Genomic DNA, 18959 nt, shown 5'->3' with positions numbered 1-18959 from the left:
AAATATTATGCAGCTATTTCATGCGTATCCAAGAGCAAAAGTAAAAATCTGCAACCTATAGTAAAAATCTGTACCCATAGGGCTGCAAAGGAAACTGTGCCTACAGTGTCCTACTGTAGCATGCTTCCATTAACAAAATCCAATAAATAATAAAAATAATCTGAGCTTTTATAAAAATTACTCAAAAGCTTCCCTCTAATATGCAAAACTTCCCCCCAAAATCCAAATTATTTACATCTGTCTTTCACCTGCATTCTGCAGACCTAATTTGTCACACAGAGCAGCTCTAGAATAGAGGTGAAACTGAAGAGTTTATGAGTATCTCAATAAATCCTTTGTAAGCATTGCTATAATAAAGACTGAATCATAAGCATGCACTTTATGAGCTTTTTTATGAGCTTATATGAAAATTTTTGAATCCCATCTGACCAAGTGTCCTATCCACAGTGAGCACAATGTGTTTTAACATGCCCTGAGGGAGGTGTCTATTTGTGGTTCATTAATAAGGGCTGTTTTTCAAAGAGCTGTCTGTTATATAATTATAAAGAACACTAAAAAATGACCTCCCCATTTCCATTATGAGGCTGTTAAGTATCTTCTGATGGCACGAAAATGGATGAAAACATCTGCACAGCCCTAGCTGTCTAATGAGACAGCTCTTGTGTGTTTTCTCTTGCTTAAGTCATGCAAGCAAATTTTTAAATTGCATTATATTATGTATTGGGTGTAGGGATGAAACATAAATTACACTAGGTAACAGTCTGTCTATCTGCAGACATGTAACATTGACCCCTCTCGTGTGTCTGTGTGTGGCACAGTGTTGTCTGGGAACTGCAGGATGCAACTGTGGCTGACATGTCAATAAGGGGAATAATACATTACAGGAACAGTGGCTGAAAGATGAGATGATTTCTTCTGATGTTGGCATCACATCTGAGCAAAGGTGGTGCTGCAGTGTGTTCCTTCCATCTCAGCAATCTGTGTGACAGAGCTGAGTGCTGTTTTCCTTTGCCTTTGTGAAGCAGCAGTGCTATTATCCAGCATGCAGGAAAAGGGTCGTTTTGCTTGCAGTGGGCTTTGAGCTGCTGGAATTAATGTTGCCCAGTAAAAACAAAACATTATGATGGCTCTAAAGTTGAACAGTATATCAAAACATGGAAAGTGGCTTGCTGGATTATGTGAAGTGCCTCCAAATGAACATTTTTTTGGTGTTTTTTTCCAGGAGATTATTGCATTACTTTAAAGTTTCTTGCATTGGGTTGAGAGATAATGGGGTGAACAGATCTTGTGTTATTTCTGTTGGTAGCTGAATTACCAATAAAGGATAAAATTTCTTTTCTTTTTTGGCTTTTTCCTACAGTCTCTTACTGTAATCCTTAATTATGAAAAAACAACATAAATACCACCACACTGTATTTTCTCTTTCAGTTTTTCAAAACTAGTACTTAATGTCATCCTCTTCCGATCACCTTATAACATGTGTAACACTGTTCCATTGTAAAAGTCATTAAAGAGTAGCATTCCAAGCTATGTTTGAAGTCATTACTACAGGAGCAGAAAAAGAAGAATTTTTCAAGCTTGTGATTAAATCTTCATGTATAAATTAATGTATAAGTGTTTAATGTATGACTAATTGATATTTCAATAAATAATAAATTCCTATAGACTTCATCAAGTAAATAGGTTGCCAATTATCATGGTTTATTACTTGCTCCTGACGTATTTATATCTGTCTGGAAAACACACAGCTTAGATCTGTGGTAGCTGACATCTCTTAATCACTTTACATCATTTATAAATGTAATACTTGACAGATATGTCTTTTTAAGCATATGAAAAATAGAGATTTCAGGTTTCTTAAAAAGGATGAATCCTTCAGATTTTGGTTGTGTTCAGTGTGATCAGTGTCTACTTTGATTTTTTTGCTTCTCTCAGCTTATGATGTGATCTTCCTCTGGCAGCTTTCCTTTGACAGTGTCAACACTTGCTATTGCTTGTTCATGTGTAAATACTGTTTAATAAGTCTCCATATTCATATGTTGTCATGCCGTGGTAGTAAAATAAGCCACCATTCTTTTCAGGTATAGGGAGCATCATCTTTCAATAGGAAGATAAAATAAAATGCTGAGGAATGCTGCCTCCTTGTTTTTTGAGCACAGTGAACTGAGCTGATGTGGAATTAACTAAAGACAGGAAAAAGATAATCCCACTGAATCCACCTCATGTGAATTACAGGCATCAGAAAAGCTTTTCATATGTAGAGACTAGATTCAAGAGCTCTCAAACACAGGGTAAAAAAGAGAGGGGAAGAACGTGTTGGTTTTCTGTGCTATTTTATTTTTCCCCCTGTGAGCAGCACACAGTCTCAGTGATCAGTCTGCACAGACATTAGCTCCTGGAGCCTGGAAACTATGATTCACCTCTATTGTGTCGCAAGTGTTTTGGGGAGGTAGATCTTCAAGTCCTACCAGATTTGTTCACAGAAACTAAACAATAAAGGGTAAATCTATTATGACTGCATAATGTTAAATATTTCCTACTTAAATCCCTTCCAGGAATAAAGGTCAGCACTACACCCTTCTGACTAAAACAGGCGTCAGAAAGGTGAGATTGACACTGGTTCACAAGGAAAGTTTGCCTAATGGAAGTAAAATGATAGGGAAAGTTCTACTTCATAAGGATTATTGCATGCTTAAAACTCTTCCTTTCAACATGAATTTTAGAGGCACATGTTTTGATATGAGTCAAAGGAAGGCAGGTGCCCTGAAATCAATATTATCTGACCTGGTGCTAGGATCAGACAGACTTGCATCACCAGAGCTTTCTGATAATGAGAATGTCATGCGTCCTGTACGTTTGTGCCATTCTCCACAAACTGACTACGGGCTGTGATTAACTCAGACTTAACTCAGATGCTGTGTGTGGGATTTAACTCTGAAGACTCTTTCTATTGAAAAGTACAAAGATCTGTAAGACGTATTGCTGTTTTTTACTGTAAGCAGGAAGAAAAACAGAAGTTTTTCCCAACTACCTGCAGCAAGGTCAGGAGAAAATGTGTAATAAAAGGTATTATTTATACAGTACCAGCAGAAGGGACTGGTGGTGGTCTTCTGCCAAAAGTGGACACTGAAAATGTCCAGGAAGTCTGACATACCACTGCAGTTGTAATTGCTGTTACTGCAGTAACTTCAAAGCGCAGCTAACACACATCAGCACCCCATAGTACTGGCTCTGTACTAACACAGGCCAAAGGATGAACCTTCCAATAAAGCTGTACCATTCTAAAGCAGAACAAAGTATTCCTTCTGCTAAAACTTGCTGATCTGTGCTAATCTGACATGTAATATTTGATTGCAGTGAGGACAAGCCAATCTCTTCAGCTATACGAGTATTTGCTGAATCTGAATTTTTCATTTACCTTTTTCCACTGCTCTGGTCATGTGGATGCCAGTGAATTGCAAAGGCTATTTATATATTCTGCTGCTGGACCTAGCTCTTCTCTGCAATCTACACTTTCTTCCACTTTGGTTGCTTTTTGTAATTGCCATCCAAAATCACTTCCCACCGTTCCTAGATGAATTTTCTTGTCTTAACTGAAACAGTTTGTCCAACATCTGGATGTTTCCAGCATCTGGAATGACAGAATCACAGAATAGTTTGGGATGGAAGGGACCTTAAAGATGCTCTAATTTCAACTCCCTGTCATGCTCAGGGGCACCTTGCTCCAGAAAAGAAAACATATCTGATTTCTCTGTTTGTTTTCCCTATCTATGCAATTCTGGGTCATGTTCATATTTACTTTACATATAAAAAAGAGATAAAAGCAAAGATAGTCTCCACAGGACAGTCAGGTGGAAGCCAGCTCTCTCCATGCCAGGTGCACAAAGCAGCTTGTTCCAGATAATCTTCATTTCCACTGCTTCTATTGGCTCATGACATCAGAGACAGATGTTGGTGTGTGGCAGTAGAGGTTAAATCTTCCCACAAATATTCTGTTCCATTTTGTTGCCGTGTGACAGATGGCAGCAGAGGGGCAATATGAAAGAATGGCATCTGACATGGAAGTGTGAATGAAGCAAATGTGTGAAACTGAATTTTTCTGTGAAGAAAAAATGACATCCATTGACATTCATCAATGTTTGCAAAACATTTAAGGAGATCTGACAGTGGATATCAGCACAGTGAGGTGGTGAGCAGTGAGTTTTAGCAGTGGCAACAGAGACAGTGGTACATCTCCATTGGTGCAGACTGTTATGAGTGCAGTATCCAGGCTCTTGTTTACGGCTTGTGAAGATGGTGGTGACTATGCTGAAGAAGAGTGCTTTGTAACTGACAACTTGCTCTATTAAGTAGTGTCATTGTGTTCTTTGTATCCTTTGTAATTTCCATGGAAATAATAGGAAGCATTACTTTTTGAGTGTTCTTCAGTGATGAACATTTATTTCTCTATATTTAAATTTGAGCTTCTGATACCCACTTTGTAAAAACTTTAGTCTCTATATATGAAATATGCTATGTAAGACTTGGGTATGATTGACGTTGCTGTTATTACTGAATTCAACAAGAGCTGTGCTGAAATGACACTGTTGATTCTGCAGATTACTTCAGAGTTTGTTTTCCTGTGTGCACGTGTGAACAGGGAGGCGCCAAATGTTGACTGCAATATTTGTATGATCAAAACAAGCAATCACTACTAATTATTTGTCCCGTGCCCCCCTAAAATTTATAAATCAGAAGCTGAGTGGTGAGGCCTAGCTGCAATCAATTCCAAATGTGGGAAATGTGAATATAGCAAAGACTTCATTATGACTCCAGTGCCTGATAAAATGAGGGAGGAAGGATAAAAGTAAAAATAAAGAAAGAGCTTTTACAAGTTTGCTTATACTCCAGGGAATTGCTCTATTTCCAAACATAAAAAGAATGCTTTGGCTTACAAGCATATGACACACTTGTTGTACTCAGAGGCATCTAATCTGCAAAAAAGCAAAAAATATTCCAGTAGCTTTATTAAGGATTCTGTTTTCACCAGAAAGATATGTCCCGGCTTGGAATCAGTTCAGAGATGGGTTCTAAGGCTTCACCAAAGGCATAAAATGCAGAAATTACATTACCCAATCAGAGGTTCTGCCATCACTTCCCTTGGGAGCCTTTTTTAGAGTATGTTAGAATTCACTGTATGGAAAATCAGCCTAAAATGCCACTCTATACTTCAGTCTACTTTCTTTCTTCCTGCCCACCAAATGACTGTAAAAAAGTATTACAACCATTATCACTGAAGTACAGGTTTTTCTGTTTCTGAAACTTAGTTGTCCCTTCCCTGATTTTGAAACTTTTGGGTAAAAATAATGGGTAAAATAATAATAATTTCTTAGTAAATTTTCTATGACAGAATCGATTTGGACCTTTGCTGCTATAAGCTGTTAATGCCTCTACATTTAATACAGCAGGAGAATGCAAGGAATACACAGAAATGTAAAGAAGGATTTTTTAGAAAAAATACTAAGATAATAATAATATGTCTGATAGGTCACAACACCTCACCAATCCACACCATGGTTGTAGATATCCATCTCTGGTTGGCATTCCCGGTCAAAACATCCTCTTTGGCTGCTGGAGCTTGAGCCAGGTCAGCCCTTTACTAGGTACAACCTCAAAGGCTATTGTCAGTGTGGCACGTATGTGTTCTGTGCCTTCCCTCTTTTCACATCATCCTTGCTGGGATATATCTGAATAATCCATGGCTTTCCCTCTGCTTACTGTCCCCGTGTTTCCTTCTCCACTAAACAGACAGCCCCACTAAATATAATCCCAAGCCACTGAGCTCTTTAGTTGAAGGAAATGTGGTCAGCCCACTTCAAGAGCTTTGTCTTGGCTGTGTTTTGCTAATGCAAAAAGGACAGTATTTAATTCCAAATGGCACTGTGAGGGGAAGCACTGAGTGTGTGATGTGAGCTCTGAGTAACTCAGCAGTGCCACTGTGTTGGTAGGTTTGAACAACTGCACAAGCGTAAGTCGCTAATGGATGTTGCTTTGAGTTCAGATTCCCATAAGGTTATGCTAGACAGAGTGCTGGAGGACTACAGTGGTGCTTAGACAATCTAACGTGACTCCTGAAATCTAAAATCTCTACCTGCCATTGAAGAAGCACTTGGTTTCCTCAGACTGATGCAGAAAGATTAAATGTCATTTGAGGGGGAAGGGGAATTTACAGTGATGCAAGGAATGGAAACAAGATCTCATTTAACAGTTTTTGGTTTTTTTTTTTCTTTTTTTTTCCTTTTTTTTTTTTTTCTTTTTCTTTTTTTCCCCAAAAGCACTGAAATGCAACCGTTAGGTAAGTTAGCAAAATCTTTGTTGGTAGTGCACATGATTTTGCACGTTTATTTTTCCATCTGAGGTAGTTTTCACAATAAAATTGCTCTCTGTCTCACAGCCCAGCTGGGACTCTGTGGTGACACCATGCTACCGTGAAGCAAGAAAACACCAGATGGCCCCAGAAGTTGAGCAATCTTGAATGTGGGAACCTGTAAGTGAGGTCATGTCTGATAGCTGCTCTGTCACCTTCTGATTTTCTGCTGGGACAGATACTTTGGAAGAATATGCTTAGTGTAAAATACACAGTTCCAATTTGTAGCCAGGATACTAAGTGATTGCCTTTTGTCCTTAACTGAGGTTTATATTCTTTTGATATGTTTTTCTTATTATCTGATATATTACATGGATTCTTCAGATGTGGAATACCCAAATCCTCAAAGCTAAAGACAAATTGATTTGACATTTCAGATTCCTTCTCCCTGGAATCTAGATCATGCTTCTTTAGAAGGGAATACATTTTGTCATGGTCCAGACTAGAGTTTTGTCATGTACATTCACTAAACAGTCTTTTCCTTCCAAACCCCAATGAGTCATCTCTGAATCCCCTAGGATATGAAGAGTGTTATGATGTTTACTCCTTTATCTTCACCATTTTAAAATGTGAACTGTGATGGGAAATACAAAGGATCTGGAGCTATGTTAAATGCATCAATGCATGCCAACCTGTGCCAAATTTTGCACAGGTCTTGCATAGTTGCACAGGACTAGGAGGTAACACAGCCTTTCCCAATGGCCACTGCCTCTCACCAAGGAGAACTGAGTGCACACTTGTGAAGTAGCATTGAAGGGATATTGCTGTCTGGGAGGGTGTGAGGATACTATAATGAACACAGCTGTTTTTCTCATTTCAAGTACAGAAGTTTTTTCCCTTCTTGTTTGCAGTCGTCTCAATTGTTTGATATCAGGGCTTTTTTCTTGGAGCAGCCTTGTTTGTTTCCATTCCTGCTGTGTTTTCTTTTCCCCCTGCATTTCCTCTATCTCCTCCAGCTGATGAAACTTGTCTGCACCATTTCCTGGACTCTGTGGCTTTCCGTCCTTGCCCTGCTATGGCCATGTTGACACAGTACTCTCTTGCCCTGATCCTTACTTCATGGGCAGCAGGTTAATGTGACTGAAAGGCAGCCTGTTCCTGCTGTGCAAGCAGCAGACCTTCAGATTTAGTTTAATTGAAGATTTCTCTCACACTTCTATGTGCAAAGAAAGAGGACCGTATAAGAAAGAGATCTTGTTAATTATGTTACCTGAATTTGTTTCTGACAGATCAGTACAGCTGACTGATACAAAGTGGCAGCTGCAATCGTTTCATCCTTCAGTCCTTTGAACCAGATCAGCATTTTCCTTCTTCCACTTTGTCTTATATTTTGTCAGTCTGGGTCATGCTTTTTGCTCCAATATAATTGATATGATACATCGTCTTAAAAGATAGCTCGCTTCATCATTCCAGGCCTGTTAACTCTCCTCACCACCAAACCAAGGGTACAAACCTCTGCTGCACAGCTCTGGGGCTGCACCCACTGCCCCTGCAGCTGGCAGAAACCAGCAGGAACACAAAATTACACCAAATTTACCTCTCAGTTTCATGGCTGGCCTGTGGCTTTGTACTGCTCCTCAGAAAGTGCAGGCCTTGCCCTCAGCTCACAGATGCATGCACCAGGCCTCTCAGCTGGATGGCTTGGGTAAATAGGGATGAGTTATTTCCATTCTTTATTGCTGCCTATACTTCATTTTTCAAGCTAAATTGAAAATGAACTTGAACAGTATCCTGTTGCAGTTTGTGAACAGACCCCTGCTGACTTCAGTGGATACAGGCCTGCAACCCCAAAAGTCTGCCATACTTTGCTGTAACTGCTCACTTTGCCCAGATTTACACCTCAGGCTTTTTGGTCACAGATGTGATAGTGATTGAAAGCAGGTGCATGGATAGACATGGCCTGGAAACAGTCTTGATAAAAATGAAAGGGGAATATCTAAATAAAGACAGTGGTTTGCTAATGAAATATCCTATAACCAATCTGATACTTTGCACATCACAAATATAAATGTTGTGTCCACCCTTTACAGGAATCACTCTTGCACATTTGACAAACAATTCAGGATATTCTGCCTGCATGATCTCAGTTATTACTCAGTGGCAAAAAGTGAACAAGCCCAATGCCTCCCCAGATTGTCAGCTTTCTGGGAAGCTGAAGCCTGACCATGTGGCTGGTCAGGGATGAGCGTGAACAAGCTGCTGCCTAGGGCAGCTGTCCCACAGCACTGGGCACGGGCTTCTCCTGGTCCCATTGCTTTCCTGCTCCATGTATAGGCATATTTTTTATGAAGGATAATAGAGGTGATGTATACTGGATGTGAGAGACAGAAAATGGACATGGTAGCATGAAAAGTCAAGCATATGTATGAGCCTAACTTGACTAACTATTAGCAGTGCATTTATACATTTAGGCTGCAGAATCATGAAATAAGCTCTTCAACTATGCCAGGTGGTGAGGGGCTGCTCCTCATTTCTAAAAGCTTTGGCCATGAGTACATGGTGTAGTGCACCTCTGCATAACAGCCCTCTCTGCCAGAAAAAAAGCAGCCACAGTGGACTAGTGGGGAGGACTAATGGATGTGAGACAAAGCCAAAGCCATTTCAGGGAGCATGCTTGTGACCAGTCCCTGGCTGGTCCCAGAGCCTTCTTAGGTCTCTACCTATTTATTCTGTTAGAATAAAATCTCAGATAGGAAGTCAGTAGAGGTGGCTGCTCTGCTCTGTTTTGTGTTTGTACCAAGCCTTATCTAAAGATGTTGCTGTCCATACCTGTAGTGACAAATCTTTACCTTGGTGTAAAATAATAAGAAAAACGGTAGGTGTTTGCCTTCTTCATGTTGTTATCTCCTTGATCATATCCCTGCCCGAGTTACAAGATAGATGAATTTCAGTCCTGCAGTAACAACCATTTACCAGTGTATAAAAAATGGTAATGTAAAGGTCATACAGTTCCTATTTTTATTGATTCCAACCTTTTTTTGCATGTCTGTGAAATACACACGTTTGTCATTTCTAGGCTAAGTATGAGGGCACTGAGAGATGACACGCTGGAGAACTAAATGGTATTTCATATCACTTACAGGAAGTTTTATGCCTTCCACTGAGTCCTGCTTCATTGAACTTGTGATGAGGACATATGACTTTAAAACTAAAAGGACAAGATGGTAAGTCCCAACAATTGTTTTGAATGACCTTAAAATTTATAGGATAAATTTCTACCATTTTCAGAATTCATGCTATGAGTCAATATCATATGATGCTTGTACATTACAGCCATGTTAGGTTAGTGGCCAGCAATCAGATTTTGACTGAATAGATGTTATATACAACAATCTCTACCCTATACACTTTCCAGTTTAGGCAAGACAGTAGAGCCTGGTGGCCATGTATGATGGCTTTCTGAGCTACTTATTTTATTCCTTTGTAAATCTGTTTAAATGCTCTAACACGAAGGGAAATATATACCTATATATACATATATACATATAGGAATGCAAATAAAAGTCTGGGTAAGAGCTTCTACTTGAACTGGAGATAATGAGGGTACCATGCTGTATGGCTATTATGATAATCCTAAACAAGGAATAGATGTTGGTTTTGATTTAAAATCAACTGCAGCTTTCAATTTAAAAATCATTTTAAAAAGTAATATTAAAATTTAAGTAAAAAGCAGTAATGACTTCCATCCACGCTGGCCCAAGCCCAATATCTTGCTTGAGAGAAGTATCGTTGCCAATAACAGATTGTACAGTGCAATGAAAGTTCCTAGCACTGGAACATTGCTTTGCTCAGGTGCTTTATTCAGAATGTTGAGCAACATGTTAATAATTTAGTTCAATGCTAGTACATCCAATAGTTTTATGACATTATGATTAGATTTATTCCTAATTTAATTAAGAAAACTGAGGTGAGACAAGACAAGGGAAAAGGGCAGACAAGGTGAGGTCTGAAAAAGTATAACCGTTATTGAAGTTCATCTGTACTACTTTCAATTGTTTGCATACAGTTTTGTTACTAAACTAATAAACGGGGCCTATCATGCTCTTATAGCATTAACACTCCTAACAATGAAATTCTTGTCTTCACATGCAAGTTGCTTTCCCTTATTTGCCCATAGCAAAACTCTGAATATAACAGAAGGTACAAGTCTGATCTTTTAAGCTGGTAAGTAAGGTGAAAAAAGAAAAAAAGATTAATGCTCAAGAAACAATTCAGGAGGAAAGATTGCACTTAAAAAAGTAGGGCCCTTTTGGAGTTTCTAACAGATCTCCACCTAAGTATTACAACAAAGATAATTTGCTTAATTATATAAACTGATGGGAAATTATAAAATCAGAGTGCTTCCAAAGGGAGGAAAAAGGGAAAAAAAGTGTAGGAAATTAACACAATTTTTTACACTTGAGCTATCGGTGTTTGATTTGCTATACAGGATCTAAGACTAACTGCTTTTTAAAGTGATATTGCTTATCAAATTGTGATTTCTCATCTGTGACTTAGATATGTCTCAGATCAGTAACTTTTTAGTATTAATCTTGACATTGTAAATAATGTATGTCACTTTCTAAAACTAGCCCAGTTGTTCAGCAAGGTAAATTAAGCTCCTCAGACTTTGGGAGCCTCTTGCTTTTCATACAACCAATTTACACATACTTCTTTGCGGGGTTAAGACAAGTTTTATTTCTCTCTGATATGGATAAGATGTGATAAGGGTGTGTGAACCTATGGGGCCAGCCGTGTCTGTCCCTGTGAGGAGCTGCAGCCGCCATCAGGCCTCCCCTCAGCCTGCTCTGCTCTGGGCTCAGCACACCCGGGGTCCGCTGCTGCTGCTCACACCCTTTGCTCTCTGGACCCTTCACCATTTTTGTATCCTTTTGTCAAACTATTTTTACTGAGAGCAGAAATGCGATATTCAGAGCCGCGGTTTGCATGTAATTAAGGAGATTGTCAGGATGTCAGGAGAGGAGCACTGAGACCTTCTCGGCAAAATCAGTGGCATTAGAGGAGTTGTCTCTGCAGGAGCTGGGCTGGCACTGAAACATGAGAACGGTATTGCTATTTAAGTCTAGCCTTTTGTATACAAACTAAAAACCCCAAGTCATGGCAATTTCCTTATCTGCTTCTGCTTTTGTTACATGAGTCAATGCAAATAATTGTCTGGAGAATGACAGTAATTACGGGAAACAAAGCTCTAATGCTAGAGGGTCAAGCCCTCTATGCAGCTGTGACACTTAACAAAGATCTTTTTTCTTTTTTTACCCTTGCTGTACGGATGTGACCACTTCCTCTTCACCAAACAATTGGGAACCAACCGTTCTTTGCACTGAAATCATTAGACATACACAATGTCCAATTTTCAGTTTCTTTTTCCTCGAGAGAAGAGGGTCATTCTGTATTTCAGATTCCCGCTGCCTGAATGGCAGCTGCACTCATGACATTCAAGATGGAGATCTGTGAGTACTTTACTATTTTTGCATTCCTCAGCTATCCCATAGAAAGAATACGGTCAGCAATATTAATTTTGGTCACCCACAAGATCCTGGCCCATAGGCACCTCATTGACATTCCATATCCACCATTGTTGCTCGGTATCTCTCCCAGGTAGTATTTTCCAAACCTGAAACAATACCCTCAGACATCTTTTTTTATTACTCTGTTGTGGTTTGCCTTATTTAATTACAGAGCCTGGGGAAATCCAGATCCATGTCTTGAGACTTTAGTTCTTCAATCTAAGCCACGAACCAAAGCAAGCTGAAGGGTCTGATTGATAGATCCTCCTGAAGACAAATGCAGCAAGGGGCAAGTGAGTAATGTATTCAGCTTATTGGCCTCCAGTGGAAGCACTCCAGTTTCTGTGCAGCACAGAAAAAAAAAACCAACAAAACCATCTCTACCTTTCCAGCTTCAGGAAGATGCCACTCGGATTAACAAAGGAAAAGCGTGCATGGGATAAATGTATTTTTTGCACTTTGTGGCCTTATCATATAGTTTTATAATACTGCAGTGCTCTGACATTTATGTGCATAGACATGAAAATACCTAAGTGACCAATATCCTCATACAGTCATGACATGCTTTAAAATGGACTCTGAAGTTTACAAATTAGGTATATTTTACCAACCTGCACATTTAATGCAACGTCTTTAAGAGGGAACATTGCTGCAGTGAGCAGTCCTGCTGGCAGTCCTTGTCACAGCATCTGCATCCCATGCTCATGGGTCATTGACTTTTCCTCTGCTCTGGCAGGACATCATCTCTGTTGGCATCTGCTACTTGACCTCAAGATATAGCTTACAGTATCTGAAGTAATGGCCTTGAGTAATTGCATACACGCAGATCTGTGTTACAGGATAAGAGTTGAGCACAAAATGCAGTAGAATCCATCTGTCTCAAGACAATGTTTTTGTTTTTATGAGGGGGATATGAGCTGAATTTCAGCAGCTTCTTTCCCCATGATGTCTATTTGTGTCTGCCAGATTTTTGAGATTTTAAAAGGTTAAAATGGGGTAGAAAAAGTCACACAAGGTTAATTTCACAATCCTCATCCTACAGCAGAAATAATAGTAACTAACTGAGCTGAACACTGCTAACTGCTAACTGCTTGCATGGTTCTGTGTTCACATTTGCATGTTTTTATGCATTCATGTGCAGCTTAGCAATAATATGATAATTTGTTAATTCTTCAGCTTTGTTTGCTAGGGGTGTTTCCATGATAATGACAGTGTTTCAGGCTTAGAGGACCCCACTTCATATCCCCCAGACCCACATGCGCTACCTCTGTCCCCTGGCTTGGCTGCCTGTACCCAGCCCCCACACCTGGATGAGATGCAGATGCTGATCTCACATTGAACTCACTAAGGTGTGAAGAGCAGAGCAAGCTGAGCTAATGCAAATTATGCCGCTTTCAGGTTTTGTTCATCATCACTGAGGCATTGACTACTCTGCACTGGCAGCTGGTGGGGCTGATGCTTATGTAGTCACAAAACCTTAGCTCGTGCTACTGGCACTACCATGTACGGCACAATGAGATGCAGTATTAGATTTTGGTATGTGACCCTTACAAACAGAGAGACTATATAGTGACAGTGATATAGTGTCTGTGTGCCCAGATGCATAGTGCTATTTGAAATCAATACCTGTTAGTGATCAGGACACCTCTGAAGGTCTGGGCCAATGTACTCTAATGCTTCCTCAGTTCAGCGAGTGGAGCTTTTCCCCTGAAAACCAAGGACAGAGACTCCTGCTGAGAGTCTAATAACACCTCATTATCCATGCTGATTTTACATAAGAAGTACTCAGACCATCTGCAGGTAGACTCCTACAGGAGCTGGTTAGAAAAAGCAGGGCTGAGCTTCAGTCCACAGGAAGCTGCTGTTTTACATGGACACTGCCTTCATTCCTCCTTATTACGGCAATGATAAACTGTCAAGCTTATCAGCAAGTTCTCCTCTGAAGTGTGACTTGCATATGCATTTAAAATCACTGTTTTCAATCCTTCCCTCAAGTTATCTATCAGTGCAAATTTTCATCATTGCTATCTCATAAGGAAATGTTATACTTCAATTAATAGCTCAAATAATTGTGCTCAGTATGCAATTTGGCTGACAGTCATAGCTTTTGGTAACTGTATGATCTCTGCTGTGGCTTACAGTGGAAAATCATATTATTACCATTTCAAGGTAATCAACATTTTCTCTGCAAATGCAGAAGCTGAGCAGGGCAGAGCTGTGCACACCAGAGTAACTCTGTGTAACATACTGCATTGCAGCAAGGCAGCTGATAACAGTGCAGCAAAGCACATTAGCTGTCAGACAGTACTCTGTGCTGTGGAGAATAGACTGATACCATGACATATTTTGTAATCATGAGGACATGGGGGATTTTTTTAGGAGCTGCAGCATATTTCTAACAGGAATACCAATATATTAACACCAAATGGATTTCCTTCACTCTGGTTATTCACAAAATATCACTTTCCTATTTGCAGCTGTTGGTGGGAGAGCTCTAAGTGCAGTTTGTCTGATGACACATCCCATAGGGGACTGGGAATAATGGGATGAGCCTGCTGCAGCGACTGTACCCTGCTTTAAAACCAAAACCAACAGAATAGTTATACAACCACAGTATGTTAGGGTGATGATACCTTTTTGTGAGGATATTTTCATTCACATAAGCAGCATTTGGATATTTGTTTTCTCAGTGAATTTCAGTAGAAATTTGGCATTTAAATGTCAGAACTGCACCTTTGAAATAAGTAGTAGTTTCACTGAATACTAGTCAGTGTTGTAGTAATTGCCACTGTTATGCCTCATAAATGAGCATGCAGGCACTATAGGAAGCATCAGAGCTCAAGCTGGTCCTGTAGGTAAGAAACCAAAGAGGATGCTACACTTCCCTGCCTCCCTGCAGACCAGTCAGTTTCCCCCTCGTAATTTGCCTTCACTTGAGCTGCCCAGGACTTTCCTACTAGAAAATCTACTTGTCAGTATATAATAAGGGTGGGAAGAAAGGTGAGATAAGCCTGATGGATGCATAAGTAGATCTGTGCACAGTAATCACAGCTTGCAGGACCGTCTGCCTGAACTTGCACCTCCAGCTTTTGCTTTGCATCATTTACTAACCCAGCAAAGTGTGCCACTCCAAGAAGGGGAGGCCTTTTTTCTCTACAGTATGTGGCTGCTGATACAGAAAGACTGGACAGTGAATTGCTCTCAACCAAAAATACCCCTAAACTGACCTTAAAATCTGTTCTGGACAATTGTTCTTACTGTTTCTACACAGAAGATATGGTCCATCCACATCGATCAGGGATGTACTGATAAGTAAGATTAAATAAGGTCTGAATATTGATTGACTCTGTCCATACAGTAACTCATGCTTGGTTTGATTTGAGGGAGAAATAATTTCATTCTGTATGAATACATGAGGAAAAATGCATAAAGTGCAATCAGAAACATTAGTAGGGATGCTGTTTTTAAATGGGAAGTGAATGAGGTTGTCAATATTTGCAGATTTGCTTTCCATTATAGTAAATAACCAAAACAGCTTTCAGAGTTTGAACTGAAGTTTTGAAGCTGCTTTTAAAGAGCTCTCATCAACCACACAGTGATTCAAAAGAAGAGAATCGGGAATGCCACTGAGGTTCAGCAAATGCACAAGAACATGAATACCAAAACCAACGTGATTTACAATACACAAAAACAACAGATCAAGTAAACCAAACACCCTTCTGAGTCATATATTCCATTATATTGTTATATTTCATGTATAAAAAAATATATATATACTTAGCTTCAGTGGAAATGCAGAGAAGAGGTAATCTGGCCAGCGGACTTCTGAGTTTGCTTCTGATTCAGAAGGAGGAATTTAACTGGTCTTTCACTTTTAAACTTAGCCATGAAACAACAGAAGCAATGTGCAGAGTAAATGTAGACTTTAAAAAAAAGTTTTATGTGGAAGGAAAATGTTCACGTTTAAGAACAACAGGATATAGCAACAACAGGCCACAAAGGTTTTGTTTAACTTATAATCACTTTGAATAGATGTAGATCGAATTCTCCCTAGATTTTCCTCTTGTTTGAGATGAATATAGAAAAATCCAGGTTCAAAGGTATGAAGGCTTCTGAGAAACAAGGGGTAATGATTGTCACTTGCTCGGGTTCATAACTTAAATATAATATTGCTTTTTTTTCCCTCAAGAAATTGTAAATTATTTATTTTGGCAATACAGATCCAACTTTGCGTTCATAGCTTCTATGAACATAATGATGCTGTTATTACACGATAGCACTGATTGTTTTTTCTCCAAGTAGATTTTAGATTATGGATTATGGCAGCTGTTCTCTTCACTATGTATTCGACTGTATATTTATAAGTCGATGTCATGTCTGTTTCCCTAGGGAAGAAGACTAAAAGTGAAATTCATTCAATACAAAGAGCCATTCAGAATTACCTGCCATGAGCAGTGTCCAGTTGAGCACTGTTTCCCCAGGAGTCTTAAAAGTATAATCAGGGAGAAGTTTCAACTTGCTCTTCATTCTTCTTCATCTTTGGCTTCTTTACAATGGACTTCTGTAGCATCTATGAATACTTGTCTCATATTACTTCATGAACATATCAACACATTAATTAAAACATTTTCTGCTCCGTATTCAGGAGATTAATCTTCGGGATCCCAAGTACTTATAAGTTCAAAGATCAGCTGCCTGATATGTGTGTGAGGAAATACGGAGTTAACTAAAAAAATATAGAGGTGAGCAAACTACACTGTATTTAACAATATTGATATTCTGTAGTGTTGATCTGTACAGATCTACACTACTTCTAATTTTAGGTTGAGAGTCAGTTTTTGTTTGTTTGTTTTTTCTTTTAACTAATCTAAAGAGATTAGTTAAAAATCTAGAGATTTTGCTTGGGAGAGAAAAAAAGTGCAGTTCAGCTGGGAAACACCATTTTTCCTTGACTACTTTTTTTAACAAGTGGGTAAAAAAACGAAGAATACTGAGACAATGCTGTTTTTCTTCAAAAAATGTTTGGACAAAGGAAAAGCATTTAAGAAATATTTTTGGTGAAAGGAATGGGCTTTTGGTCTGGCTGGTTGCTAGAGATACCTTACATAACCTACCTGGATTTGTGCAAAGCATCTGATGCTGTCCTGCACAACATCCTTGTGTGTAAATTGGAGATACATGGATTTGATAGATAGACTGCTTGATGGATAAAGAACTGACTGGGTAGTCACACTCAAAAGTGGAGACCAGTGATAAGGGATGTGCCTCAGGGATCTATTTTGACCAGACATCTCTATTAGTGACATGGATGAGTGCAGTTACAGCAAGTTTGAGGTTGGGACCAGCTAAGTGGTGTGAGCTACGTGCTGGAAGGAAGGACCTTAGCAGGCTCAAGGCCTGTGTTAATGTCATTCAGTTCAACAAAGCCAAGTCCTGCACATAGGCTGGGACAATCTAAAACACAAATACAGGCTGAATGATGAGCAGACTGAGAGCAGTCTTGTAGAGAAGGTATAGTGGGAAGGGTCTGCCCATGGCAGGGGAGTTGGAACTGGATGATCTTTAAGATCCACTCCAATCCAAACCATTCTATGATCTCTGAATCTACCAGGTAACTGTGGAGAGCAACAAGGTCTTCTGCTCTCTCATCTTCTTCTCAAGGCTGAACAGTCCTAGATGCTTCCGCCTCTCCTTGTGTGATAGATGATCCAAGCTGCTAACAGACTATGTCTCCCTTTGCAGGGCTCATTCCTGTGTGTCTGTGTCCCTCTCATACTGGAGAAATTCTTTGTGTTAGTATTGCTAAATATCACAGCACCCTTCTGCTTCCCTTCCCTTCCCTTCCCTTCCCTTCCCTTCCCTTCCCTTCCCTTCTTCCTTCCCTTCCCTTCCCTTCCCTTCCCTTCCCTTCCCTTCGCCCTTTTGGCCGTTCTTACAAATTACTGATTTCTTGCATTCTTGTTTACACAGAGCCTTGACATGGTCCACTTTCAGTCTGCCTTGGTTTGAAACAGATACTGAATAGTCATCTTACAATGGAAACAATGCATGTCCCATATCTTTTCCTACAAGTTGTGTTTCTGGGCACGGGTCTAGCAAAGGATCCACAGATTAATTTGTTCAGTGCTCAGTGAGAGAGTGCTAATCATGATGAACTAATGTGATTTTAATGAGAATGTCATAAGTAGCCCTATGCAAATTCTATTTTAATGTAGCAATTAATTGTACTCTGATTTTACCAAATGAGATGGCTTGCAGTGCAGCATTCCAGCTTGTGCATCAAAATATTTTGGCCCCTGATGCAGACGTGTACTTTTGACAGGATCCTCTTACATAAACCTTAGAATTTGTGTGGGAGTCAGAATGCTAGAAAGGGAGAATGTGCAGAGCAAACCTGATCCCTTACTCTTGTTCTCTACTCTTCTTTACAGAGTTAAGTCCCCAAGGCTGAGGAGAAGCAAAATGAAAAAAAAAAACAAACCAGACATCATCTGAAGGGATTTTGAATTGTTGGAGGTGCCTTTGTGCTTCCCAGAGTCAGCTGACCACTTGTTCATGGATTTTCTGGAGAGGCTGGACAATGAACAGACTGAGAGCAGTCCTGTGGAAAAGGACTTGGGGATAATGCTGGATGAAGAATTCAACATGAGATTGCAATATTAATTTATAAGCCTGAAAGCCAAGAGTATTCTGATTTGCATCAAAAGAAGTATACCTAGGAGGACCATGGAGATGATTCTCTCCCTCTACTCCACTCTTGTGAGACTCCACCTGCAGTACTGCATTCAGCTCTGCGGCTTCTAACACAATATGGACTTATTAGACTAAATCCGGAGGAGGGCCAGACAGCAGGAAGGAGCTGTGATTTGTCCTGTAGAATAACACATCACTCTTCGTCCAAGTTGCACTATTAACCTTTGATATTTCTGTGGTATCTCTTATGGAAATAAATATTTTGTGTTTCTTATTGAGTAATTATGAACACTTCCTTTTTGTTCACATTTTTAGTGGGCAGGTTCCTGTTTATTTACATATGTTAAAAGATC

General features: G+C 39.6%; 1 long non-coding RNA gene across 1 annotated transcript; it reads left to right on the top strand.

The window, feature by feature from the left end:
- The first annotated feature begins 6313 nt into the window (after nucleotides 1–6313).
- On the top strand, nucleotides 6314–18389 carry LOC107308378. Its single transcript, XR_001552779.2, has 5 exons — nucleotides 6314–6526; nucleotides 9489–9570; nucleotides 12086–12206; nucleotides 16559–16655; nucleotides 18345–18389. It is a non-coding gene; the product is annotated as an uncharacterized LOC107308378 (long non-coding RNA).
- Nucleotides 18390–18959: the final 570 nt, after the last annotated feature.

The sequence above is a fragment of the Coturnix japonica genome, chromosome 1, assembly GCF_001577835.2.
Source record: "Coturnix japonica isolate 7356 chromosome 1, Coturnix japonica 2.1, whole genome shotgun sequence".
Classification (NCBI taxonomy): Eukaryota; Metazoa; Chordata; class Aves; order Galliformes; family Phasianidae; genus Coturnix; species Coturnix japonica.
The sequence above is the reverse complement of the archived record's forward strand: the minus strand, read 5'-3'. Positions and strand labels throughout refer to the sequence as shown.